The 12,121-nt window shown below is 45.9% G+C and overlaps 2 long non-coding RNA genes across 3 annotated transcripts in view; one reads left to right on the forward strand and one right to left on the reverse strand.

Moving 5' to 3' along the window:
- LOC137544492 (uncharacterized) overlaps positions 1-12,121 on the forward strand; it is a 73,243-nt gene that overhangs the window by 18,734 nt on the left and 42,388 nt on the right. For both annotated transcript variants that reach the window (XR_011025883.1, XR_011025884.1), the window contains one exon: positions 9,117-9,256. This is a non-coding gene — a long non-coding RNA (uncharacterized lncRNA). The remainder of the gene's footprint in view (positions 1-9,116; positions 9,257-12,121) is intronic.
- LOC137544491 (uncharacterized) overlaps positions 1-12,121 on the reverse strand; it is a 44,841-nt gene that overhangs the window by 17,824 nt on the left and 14,896 nt on the right. The window lies entirely within an intron of this gene.

Here is a 12,121-nt window from a genome sequence, read left to right on the forward strand (position 1 = left end):
GCGGTTTGCGAACTTTTCCGCGAACCGAACCTTCTGCGGAAGTTCGCGAACCCAGTTCGCGAACCTAAAATTAGAGGTTCGGCCCATCTCTAGTCAGCACAAAATAAACACATTGCGGGCAACATGTCAGCACAAAATAAACGCATTGCGGGCAACATGTCAGCACAAAATAATTGCATTGCGGGCAACATGTCAGCACAAAATAAACGTATTGCGGGCAACATCTCAGCACAAAATAAACGCATTGCGGGCAACATTTCAGTACAAAATAAACGCATTGCGGGCAACATATCAACATGAAAGCACAAAATAAACGCATTACGGGCAACATGTCAGCACAAAACAAACGCATTGCAGGCAACATGTCAGCACAAAATAAACGCATTGCGGGCAACATTTCAGCACAAAATAAATGCATTGCGGGCAACATGTCAGCACAAAAACGCATTGCGGGCAACATTTCAGCACAAAATAAACGCATTGTGGGCAACATTTCATCACAAAATAAATGCATTGCGGGCAACATGGCAGCACAAAATAAATGCATTGTGGGCAACACCTGGGGGAAAAAAATTATTTACTCACCTGACAGAAGACTCCTCTGGTGCGCAGCTCCCAGGACAATTCTCTTGCAGCACATCTCCCGCGCTGACAGGCAGAGCAGGGCTACGTCAAGATGGCACCCGAAGCCCAGTACTGGGGACACAAATAGTCTCCAGTACAGGGCTTCGGCAGCCATCTTCCCGTAACCCTGCTCTGCCGGAAGAGGAAGACTGAGGAGGCTGGAGCGGGGCTGCGGGCTATGAACTGGCTCGGCGTCTATTAGACACCGCAGCCAGTTCATTCATTACGCTGGCCAGAGTCCCAAGGTCGGGACGACCCGCAGCTGAAAGCGGGCCGTTTCCCGGGACCTCATCCTGCCTGGGCCAGCAGACCCCGAAGGCGGGACCTGTCCCGGGTAAAGCGGGACGTATGGTCAGCGTACATTAGACTATGACTATGGTAGGATTAGATTGAACAGTCAGTGACAATGACTATGTACTCTGTAAAGTGCTTAAGAAGATGTAATTGATATACACAGTAAATACATAATAATAACGGCGGGCGGCGGGTGGGCGCATGCGCTCGCTGTGATAGTGCGGCGGAGAGTGGGAGGGGAGTGGAGGAGAGGTGGGAGGCTGGAGGAGAGGAGGTGGGAGGGGAGAAGAGAAAAGGAGAGGGGAGGGGAGGAGAGGAAAGGGGAGGGGAGGTGGGAGGGGGAGGGGATTCCACACAGACCTAGAGCCCGTTTTTAAATGGGCTTAGGCCACCTAGTATAATAATAATATAGTAGGACATTAGAGTATCACTATGATAGGATTAGAAATACACACACACAGAGAAAGAACTACTAAGGGCTGGTTCACACGGACCATTGGCAGTGTTTACCGCCAAGCGTCAGGGACTCGTTGGTAAACAATCCCATTCAAGTAAATGGGAGCGTTCACATTGCACAGTTACCATCGATTGTGCAAACGCGGCGTTCTGATCCCGATTTACCACGTAGTTTCAGCCAACTCTAGAAGCCTCGTGCGGGAACGAGATGAGAAGCCCTAAGGGAAGTAGACACACACACACATACAGAAAGAACAACTAAGGGAGACACACACACACACACACACACACCATATAAGGCTAAGGGGGGCACACACACTAAGGCACAGAGAAAGATTAATATTTACCTCTGTACTTTTTTTCAATTTTACAATGATTTCTTTCACACAGCATTTTCTCAATAGATTATTTATAACACTTTGTGCTTTTCTGGCAGTGTATACTACAAAGCATCTAAAGTGCTAAATTAATTTATTCTTTAATAAGCTATTTGGAAATGCCAACGCAAAGGTTATAGCAACTACAGTTAAAGCGGATGCAATATGTCAATATGGCAGCTTTTAATTGATTTTTGAAACGACAAATTGAGGCCTGATAACCATGCAAAACTTAGGTCTATTTAACATGCAATCATTTCAAACAGAAGCAGTAATTACACTTTCATTATGACATTAAGTTACGAAGAGGATGCAATTGTCTTTTTAACAGATATTCAGAGTTAAGTCTGTCCTCTAGAGAAGAATATTACCACAGGTGGATTTTAACTACTTTAGGACCGCGGTGATTGAAATCTATGCCCTGTTTTGGTGGGCACCTGGCTGGCTGTGAGTAGATTTCAATCACTGTCCGCAGCGTGCATTCGCCATTTCCATCTCTCCACCGCCGATCGTGACGCTCAAACCCGATGTTTCCTAATGCCTCCATGGCAGCACCTACGGGTAGTTGCCCCGCCCTCTACCCCCATTGGACAGGTAACTAGATAAGTTTAAGCCACACCCCTCAGCACCTGTCTATGTTTTTCATCCTCACCTCGGACAGGTATTTGGAGGGTGCACTATACCAGCCACTGCGGTGGTTAATTTTTTATCTACCAGGTTCAGCCTCTCCTGGGATAGGCCCTGTAGCTACCAAATGTAACTCTGTGGCAAGACCCCCGTTCTGCTGGTCTTGGGGAGTTAGGGTCACTCCTCATTGGGGGCTGTCAGGCAAGTGGCTAAATGTTGCTCTTGGAGGAGTGCCCCAACCTTATATTCTAGCCAGCTAAACGCTGCTGCATTGTGGAGGGTTATTAGTTTACCTCTTGGGGCTGTGTTTCAGCCCGTACAGTGCGCTAGCGGTTTTTCCTCCAGGAGTCACTGGCTCGGACTCGGAGAGCTGTATGGAGGATGCGCGTCATGTCACCATCACTTCCGGTTGCGTTCCATGCGATCGGAAGTATGCATCATTGCGTCCCAGCGGGTAACACCTGGAGGGAGGAGCTGCGCCAGTTTTAATCTGGGCTCCACGCCGGGCTGGCGTCCGTGGTTTCCCATATGCAGGGAGGACGCTGGTCGATTGGAGATTCGTCCAGAAGCTTATCTCGATCACTACAGGTGGGTCAGTTGGTGTCTCCCCCTCTCTCCACAATACAAAGCGGCGACTGTAGCAGTGTTTGACTCAGTCTGCCATTGTGTTTGTTTTCACAGCACTGGTACTGATTGCAGCTCAAATATAGAGCAGGACATCAGTCAAGAGAGATACCCTAATGCGCAACAAGTAGATCAGCTACAGGTTGATAGGTATGTGTGCACCAGGTAAGTATTTCTTTTTGTTTAGGCAAAAGAGAGCAGAAGATAAAGACAGCATATCTGTTTGTCCCCTGACAGCCCCAGAAGAGACCAAGATCAAAGGCAGGAGCAGAAGCACCAATCAGAAAGATCAAGATCACCTAGGAGAAACTACTACTCCTCAGGATCCTACTATAGATCGCGGAGCAGGTCACCCAGAGACTACTACTATGATTGTGGACGTAGAAGATACTCCTCTAAATACTGCTGGGCCCGTGGGCAAAGAGCTATGCCAGAGAATCAAGTGTGCCACAAATGCTTTGCACAGATGTCTACTGAACAACAGCAACCGGTGGAAGTACCGTAACTTATAAAGAAGGCAGTTCAGGATTCAATGGTGGAGTTTATAGCCAACATGCCATAGGCACCTGTTGTGGAACCAATGCTGTCGACATCCCAGCAGGGGGACTTGGTACTGGGTGATGAAGTTCAAGCAGGATTTGAATTTGCTTTGGTAGAACCCTATATCACGGCAGTAAAACAAGCCCTGGAATGGGAAGATGAGGAGGAGGAAGCTCAGAAAGAGGTAAAGCAAAAGAAAACTTACTTCAAGCATCTGAAAAAGAACACGACAACGTTCCCACTTATAGACGAAATTGCAGAGATAACAGAAGAAGAATGGACTAAATTGGAAAAGAAGCCTAGCCTCAATAACAGACTTACAAAATTATATCCGGTGCCAGAGAAGCAGAGCAAGAAACTTGACAAAATTCCGGAGGTGGACGCATCAGTGATGAGACTCGCCAAACAAGTCATGCTACCTATAGAGGACGCAGTTTCGTTTATTGAGCCTATTGCCAGGAAGATAGATGGGGATCTAAAGAAGATTTATGCAGTAATTGGTGGTGCAGTAAAGCTGTCTATAGCTTTAACCTCTGTCAGCAGAGCCTTGAGAGTGTGGACTGAAAATTTGGAGACAGCTATCTTTACAGATGCTGACAAGGAGGCCTTGATAACCGCCCTGGAAGAGTTCAAACTTACCTCAGATTTCATAGGAGAAGTGGCAGTAGACTTAGTACGTTACACCGCAAGATCCATGCTATACGCAGTAACTGCTAGACGAGCCCTTTTGCTGAGGACATGGTCGGCAGACCAGATGTCGAAACAGAACTGGTGCAAAATTCGGTTCGATGGAAAAAACTTGTTTGGTGAGAAGCTTGACACAGCCATTTCTCGAGTAACTGGAGGCAAATCAGGGCTAATTCCCCATGATCGTAAGCCAAAGAAATCGTTTAATCTACAGAGTCACCCACAACAGTCAAGGTTTCGTAATGCTAGGTCTTACAAACCTGGTAAGGACTATCGCTGGAATTGGCAAGGGGAACAAGCAGCGAGTCAGCAAGCAAACACCCCGAAGGGTTTTTGATGAGGCGCCTGCCCAGGTGTGTCCGGTGGGAGAAAGACTACAAGTCTTCGGACACGTCTGGGCGGAGCACATTGGGAACCCTTGGGTGGTGGAGACAGTGCTTGGAGGACATCGTTGGAGCTTCAAGTCTCAGCCTTCGGAGAACCTATTTGTACCTACTCGGATTCCCCAGTCACGCTTCAAGAGGGAGGTGCTCAGCGAATACCTGCAAGATTTGTTGAAGAAGAAAGCAGTGTGCATTGTTTCGGAGAAAGAAAGAGGCATGAGACTTCGAATTCACCGCTATTTTTTGTAAAGAAAAAAATGGAGATTTAAGGCCTGTATTAGACCTCAGGGCGTTGAACAAGCACATTCGAATACATCATTTCAAGATGGAGTCGTTACAATCAGTGATTCTGGCCACAAGACAAGAAGATTTTTACCGTTATCTCAGGTTTGCAGTAGGTGATCTACACCTACAGTTTACTGCTCTTCCATTTGGAATAAGTACGGCGCCCAGAACCTTCACAAAGATTTTAGTTCAGGTAGTAGCTCTTCTTCGTGTGAAGGGTTTGAGAGTCCACCACTACCTGGACGATGTGATTCATCTAGCGCAAGACAAGCAGCTTATCCTTACTCAAAGAGAGACATTACTAGAAGTTCTTCAACAATTCGGCTGGCTAATAAGCTGGAAAAAAGCCAGTTGGATCCAGTCCAAGATATGGTGTTTTGGGGGCAAGGTTTCAGGCCCACAAGAACAGGGTCAGTCTGCCCTCAGAAAAGAAATCTATGATAATAGATCGGGCACAGGAGGCCAGCCAGAGCTCTTTACTTCAGGCAAGGCAATGCCTGAGCCTATTGGGGACTCTAACCTCGACAATACCCTAGTACGTTGGTCACAGTGGCATTCAAGAACTTACCAGTGGGGCTTTCTGTCCCAATGGGACGGTCACAGTATGCATCAGAAGATCCATATAATGGGTTATATGCGGAACAGTCTACAGTGGTGGCAACAGGAGACCAATTTGTCCAGGGCACACCCCATAGAACACAAAGAACCCTTGATTGTAACAACAGATGCCAGCGGCAGGGGCTGGGGAGCCCACTGCAGGGAAAGGACAGCGCAGGGTGTATGGGACCAGGTGACTGCGCATGCTCCAACAGAACGGCGGTTGCTTACATCAACATACAGGGGGGCACGAGAAGTTTGAGACTGTTGCAGGAAACTGCACGGATCATGAGATTAGCAGAAGACAATCTAGCCAGTCTGAAAGCAATATACAATCCGGGAGTGGAGAATGTAGCGGCGGATTTTCTCAGTCGGAGTTGTGTCTGCAACAACGAATAGTCCTTGGACAAGAAAGTATTTCTACAGATCTGTCAAAAATGGGGTATTCCGGATGTGGACATGATGGCAACAGCACAGAATACGAAGTGCCGGAGATTTTTCTCGCGCCGACCGAACCCCTTAGCAGAGGCAGTGGATGCACTGACGACGCCTTGGAACTTCTGGTTAGGATATGTTTTTCCACCAGTTCCGATGATCAGCAGACTGCTCAAGCGTTTGACGAGAGAGAGGGTGACCCTCATAGCCATCATCCCATACTGGTCTCATCACCCCTGGTTCTCATTACTATGGAACCTGAAAGTGGAACACCCTTGGAAAATTCCTGTAACACCAATATTGTTGACTCAAGGACCAATCCGACACCCAAATCCAGAAAAACGAATGATGGTTTGATGGTGTGGCTATTGAAGGGGAGAGATTGAGGAAAGCAGGTTGCTCAGAGAAGGTAATACAGACATTACTAAAATCTAGGAAACAATCGACTAACAGAACTTATCACGCCATTTGGAATAGGTTTCTGGAATTTGCCACAGCTAAGAACTTTGACCCTCTCCAACTGCTTCCTTATCAGATTCTGGAGTTTTTGCAGACGGGCCTAGATAGACAACTAAGCTACTCAGCACTGAAGGTACAGGTGACAGCGTTATCTGCACTAACGGATGTAAGGTGGGCTTTTAACCTGCCTGGCGTTCTATTAAGATCGCCAGGCAGGCTGCGGGAGGGTTTTTTTTTAATAAAAAAAAAACTATTTCATGCAGCCAACTGAAAGTTGGCTGCATGAAAGCCCACTAGAGGGCGCTCCGGAGGCGATCTTCCGATCGCCTCCGGCGCCCAGAATAAACAAGGAAGGCCGCAATGAGCGGCCTTCCTTGTTTTGCTTACATCGTCGCCATAGCGATGAGCGGAGTGACGTCATCGACGTCAGCCGACGTCCTGACGTCAGCCGCCTCCGATCCAGCCCTTAGCGCTGGCCGGAACTTTTTGTTCCGGCTACGCTGGGCTCAGGCGGCTAGGGGGGCCCTCTTTCGCCGCTGCTCGCGGCGGATCGCCGCAGAGCGGCGGCGATCAGGCAGCACACGCGGCTGGCAAAGTGCCGGCTGCGTGTGCTGCTTTTTATTTGAGCCAAATCGGCCCAGCAGGGCCTGAGCGGCAGGCTCCGGCGGTACTGGACGAGCTGAGCTCGTCCAGACCGCCCAGCAGGTTAATCCACTAGTGTCACAGTTCCTGAAGGGAGCGATGAAACTAAGGCTTCCGAGGAAAAGCATCTTTCCCAAGTGGGATTTGCCTGCAGTGTTGGACGCACTCACAGGGCCACCCTTTGAACCACTGGAGTCATGCTCATTACGGACTCTAACATTAAAATCAGTACTGTTAACGGCCTTGTCTTCTGCGAAGCAAATATCGGAACTACAGGCGATTGGAATCAAGGAGTCCTACCTTGTCTTTTTTCCTGATAGAATGGTAATAAGACCATTACAGCATTTCATTCCAAAAGTCTCCTCTACTTTCCACTTCAACCAAGAGTGGGCACTGCCTACCTTCCAACAACAGGGCGAAGATAGACCACATAAGCTTGATGTAGGACACGCTCTCAAGAAGTATATTCAGGTCACTGAGTCCTTCAGAAAATCAGAGAGACTGTTTGTGATCCCAATGGGGTACAGGAGGGGAGAACCAGCCTCTTCTAGAACAATATCCTCTTGGATAGTGAAGGGCAGACAGACATCATACAGGGCTATCAACCTAGAACCTCCGGAACACTTTGGTGCGCATTCCACTAGGTCAGTTGCCACTTCATGGGCAGCCTATAGCGGAGTATCGGCAGAGAGGATCTGTCAAGCAGCCAGTTGGAAAACAATTCACACATTTATGTACCATTATAAAGTTGACCTTGCTGTAAATTCTACTGTACAGTTTGGAAAAACAGTGTTAACTTCACAGTCTATTTGATCTCGCAACGGAGAGATAATTAAGTTTATTAAATCTTTTTCTTTGTGCGCCAGCCAATTGGGGCCCTCCCATGTCTCCTTATAGTGTTATTTTCTAGTTAAATCCCGTAGGTGCTGCCATGGAGGCATTAGGAAAACGGAAAATTGTATACTTACCTATCGGTAATTTTTTATTTCCTGATGCATCCATGGCAGCACATACAACCTACCCCTTTGCTCGGTGAGGTCGAAAAAGTGTTAGACAGGTGCTGAGGGGTGTAGCTTAAACTTATCTAGTTACCTGTCCAATGGGGGGGTAGAGGGCGGGGCAACTACCCGTATGTGCTGCCATGGATGCATCAGGAAAGGAAAATTACTGATAGGTAAGTATACAATTTTCCGCTATCTCCTCGCAATTAACAGGCTCTGCCTGTCTCTGTGACAGCAGAGCCATGTGAGCCAGTCAGGAGCCGATTTCATTGGCTCCTGGCTGTGTCTATCAATGTAAGCCACTCCCATTGCCTTACATTGATAGACACGGTCAGGAGGCAATGAAAGTTGCTCCTGACCGGCTCACATGACTCTGTGGTCATAGAAACAACCTCTGCAACCCATAGGCAAACACAGGGGGGGATTACAGCTGCAAAGAATACCCCCTTTGACTAGGGCTGGTGAAGTGTCTGGGGACAGGCATAAATTGAAACACCAGAATATTTGCAGATATCCTGCAGCTCCCAGCACTGCCCCCTTTCTTTCCCTGCTACAGTTGTCTTTGGATGTAGCAGCAACACTGTGTGTATAGAGCATGGCGCAGCTCTGGGGAACTTAACAGAGTCAGGTATGAGCACAGCCCTGTGCCCTGCTGTGTGAGTGCTTCACATTCCCCTTCATTACCAATGTCGGCTGTCCTCACTATTATCTGTATCCAAACTGCTCCTAATTGATATATTGCTACGCCCCTGGAAAAAAATCTTATAATTGAAATATTGGCTGCCAGAGGATGTAGGCATAACCATTCTGACGTGCTTGCCATCCACAGTCTCCAGGCAATTATGAAAATGGTGCCTCTGCCAGAACAGTTGAATGTTTTGCTCCCATTTTGCCTAATCTGGGAAAGGCATAAAGTCTTGCTGAAGTTCTTGCCAGATCTTTTTACAGGTGTCTAACACTATATTTCGTATTGTAGACTTTCCCAATCGAAATTCAAAATGCAGTGCTGCATATGTTTGTCCTGTTACCAGAAATCTGAAATGAAACAATATTAAAAATATAATTTATGTATTTTTCTTTTGCAGTTGAACAATTGAAAATACGTTGGAAATCTGGGACAATTACCCTCATGAATTGGATAAACAGAAAGCTGAGGAAAAAAGTGGTACCAGGGCCACAAACAGGAGGAAAATACAAATTTAAAGCCATATCAAGAATGTGGGCCGTAAGTTTTTTTTTAATTATTAGTATGGCTTTTCACAACTTACTACTACACATAGAATGTGGGACTTAACATGTAAGTTTCAACTTGTAGACGACCGCCTCATGCCGATGGGCAGCCCCAGGACCACCTAACGCCAATTGGCGTGCAGTCCTGGGGGCGTGTTTTGCAGGAGATCACGTGCCCCGATGCGTGCGCATCTCCGCTTGTATGACTGAGATCCGCTCTGCCGTCAGTCTCCCAGCGGCGATCGCTGCTAGGAGACTGTTAGATGGCAATATCGTCGTCTATTTACTGTGTACATCGCTGCGATCCACAGAGGTGCTGTACTGGGAACAGTAGTGTGACATGGCTGTCCCCCTGGGACAGACAGGAGTGATCCGCTGTCATAGGCTAAAGCCGATCGCTGACATAGGCTGGCAGGGGGAGGGAGGGATAGGAAAGTCATTAAAAAAATAGGTTTAGAAATAAATAGAAATATTTGTAAAAAAATAAACCATCAATACTGGGAGCGATCAGAGAAAAGGGGGGAGGGGGGGATCACTTGTGTGCGTCCCTGCAGCGAGGCCTTAAAGCTGCAATGGCCTTAATTGCAAAAAATAGCCTGGTCACTAGGGGGTGTAAGCTTACGGTCCTCAAGTGGTTGATAAATACATGTTGCCTGTGTGTGATTGAAATGCATCAAGTTTGTATGTAGTATATAAAAAGCCCTTAAATGGCACAGCAAATACCTTCTTTCTGTATGCAAAAAACATGCAATTTGCATGCAATGCTTTCCTATGGGAAATAGAAAACTTATTTGCATGCATTGATAATGTATTTTTCCTCTTGTTGAAAAAGAATATTATTAATAATGCAAAAGCTGGAAAACCGCAAAAAATCCAAAAACATAAAACGCAGAAACATACATACCATGAAGTGCATACTTTTCTGCACAGACAAGGGTGCTCCCAGACTTATAGGCCTACATAGTATGGGTTACGCAGACAGAAAAATAAAATTGCAGAATTCCTTTAAGTCCACCTTTACCAGTGCATGCAACAGTGGCAAAGCCTGAGGAAAGTTTACAGAATCACTCTGCTGTCTCTCCAGATTTCAGAGTTCACCTTTAAGTACAATAATATTTTGAAGGAGAAAAAACAACAAAAAATACATAAACCCATCACACTTCCCATCACACCAGCAATATAGCTCAAGAGCAATTCATGCAGCAGACATATTTTCGCATTTTTTTTAGATCATTATAGTACTTTTTGTCTCATCAGCAGTTTTCCTTCAAATAGGCATTTGAAAATAACCAATTTATTTATCTAGATTTTGGACTACAGTATAAACATTAAAGTCAACCATGGGATAAACAGAAAGCGGTTTACTTTAACTATTGCAATAGCACTGGCTGTACACAAGATGGCAGTACAAGCCATGATATGACCAAGAACAGCTGTGAATAGTTCTGTGTTTCACACATTAACTAAGTGGTTTATTCCAGTTTTTACCAGAACTTGAACACCACAGTTAAAAAAAAACCTTTTGCATATTAGGGTTGCAAACAGTGCTGAAAAAAAGATGGTCTTCTGCAGTCTGTCATGGGAAACAATTTCTACCACACAATTTAAAAAGAATTATACAAAGTTATTTATTTTTTAGCTGTGTAAAATGTTACGTACAGTATAATGCACCATATTTAAAGTTCAGCCACTGTCAAAACTGGTTTTGGACAGAAGAGTGGAGATGTCGGAACATCAACCAGGGTTATCACTGTCTCTTCACTGAAAAAAGTTTGTCACTGGCAATACAAAAATTTGCGTGCATGAAAAAAGGACACAGTGAAAAAAAGGGACTTGATAACGAAATGGTGCCGGTTGTTAACGAAATCTGATAACAATAAACGTTGTTGTCAAGCTTGGTTAAGAATAAATACCGTTACAAAAACAGACAACAAAATAATAACAAAAAGATATTTACGTTAAATATCGTTAAGTAATTCAACAATACAGCTTAACCCAACCCTACCCTCACAACACAGAACCCTCCCCTAGTGGTGCCTAAAACTAACCACTCCCCTTTTGGTGCCTAACCCTAATCCCCCCCTTCCCCCCGTGGTGCCTAACCCTAACCTCAAGGGTGCCCCCCTCCCCCCGGTGCTGCCTAACCCTAACCACCTCCCTGGTGTTGCCTAACCCTAACCACCCCCACTTGGTGTTGCCTAAAACAAACTGCTTCCCGGGTGGTGCCTAACCTTAACCACTCCCCCTGGTGGTGCCTAACCCTAACCACTCCCTCTGAAGAAACACCCTTTTACACATAAAAACGATAATACCTTTGAAAACGTAAAATCTGTACATATCAATGAAATAATATGACAAAAACTATAACGTTGCAAGCTTCTAAAAGGATAACTACTTCAAAAACTATAATGTTCTAATGTTGTTATATTGTTATATCTACTGTTGTTATTGTTATATAATGTTGTGATATTTTTAGCGGCACCATTTTTTTCTGCTACCCAAAAATGTACAGACTTCGGCATTGTTCACATCAGGGCCGTTTCTGTGCGCTTTTCACAGCGCATAGCCGTATGCATTCTGCAAAGTATTGATTTTACCATGTAATCAAATGTGCCTCATTCACATCTATGCGCTGCGCTGAGCTGTGTTACAAAACCGTAGTGTTGCATGCATTCCTGTGCATTGAGCTGTAAAGCGCACATCAATGCAAGTGAATGGGTGCGCTTTTGTAGCGCATATAAGCACATAGAAGCACATGCGGTTTTTACTAGAGATGGCCTGAACTTTATGCCGGCAAACGGTTTGCGTTCACGGAGAACCGGGAACTTTTCCGGAAGTTCGATTCGCCCCCATAGTGCAT

The sequence above is a fragment of the Hyperolius riggenbachi genome, chromosome 2 (assembly GCF_040937935.1).
Source record: "Hyperolius riggenbachi isolate aHypRig1 chromosome 2, aHypRig1.pri, whole genome shotgun sequence".
NCBI lineage: Eukaryota > Metazoa > Chordata > Amphibia > Anura > Hyperoliidae > Hyperolius > Hyperolius riggenbachi.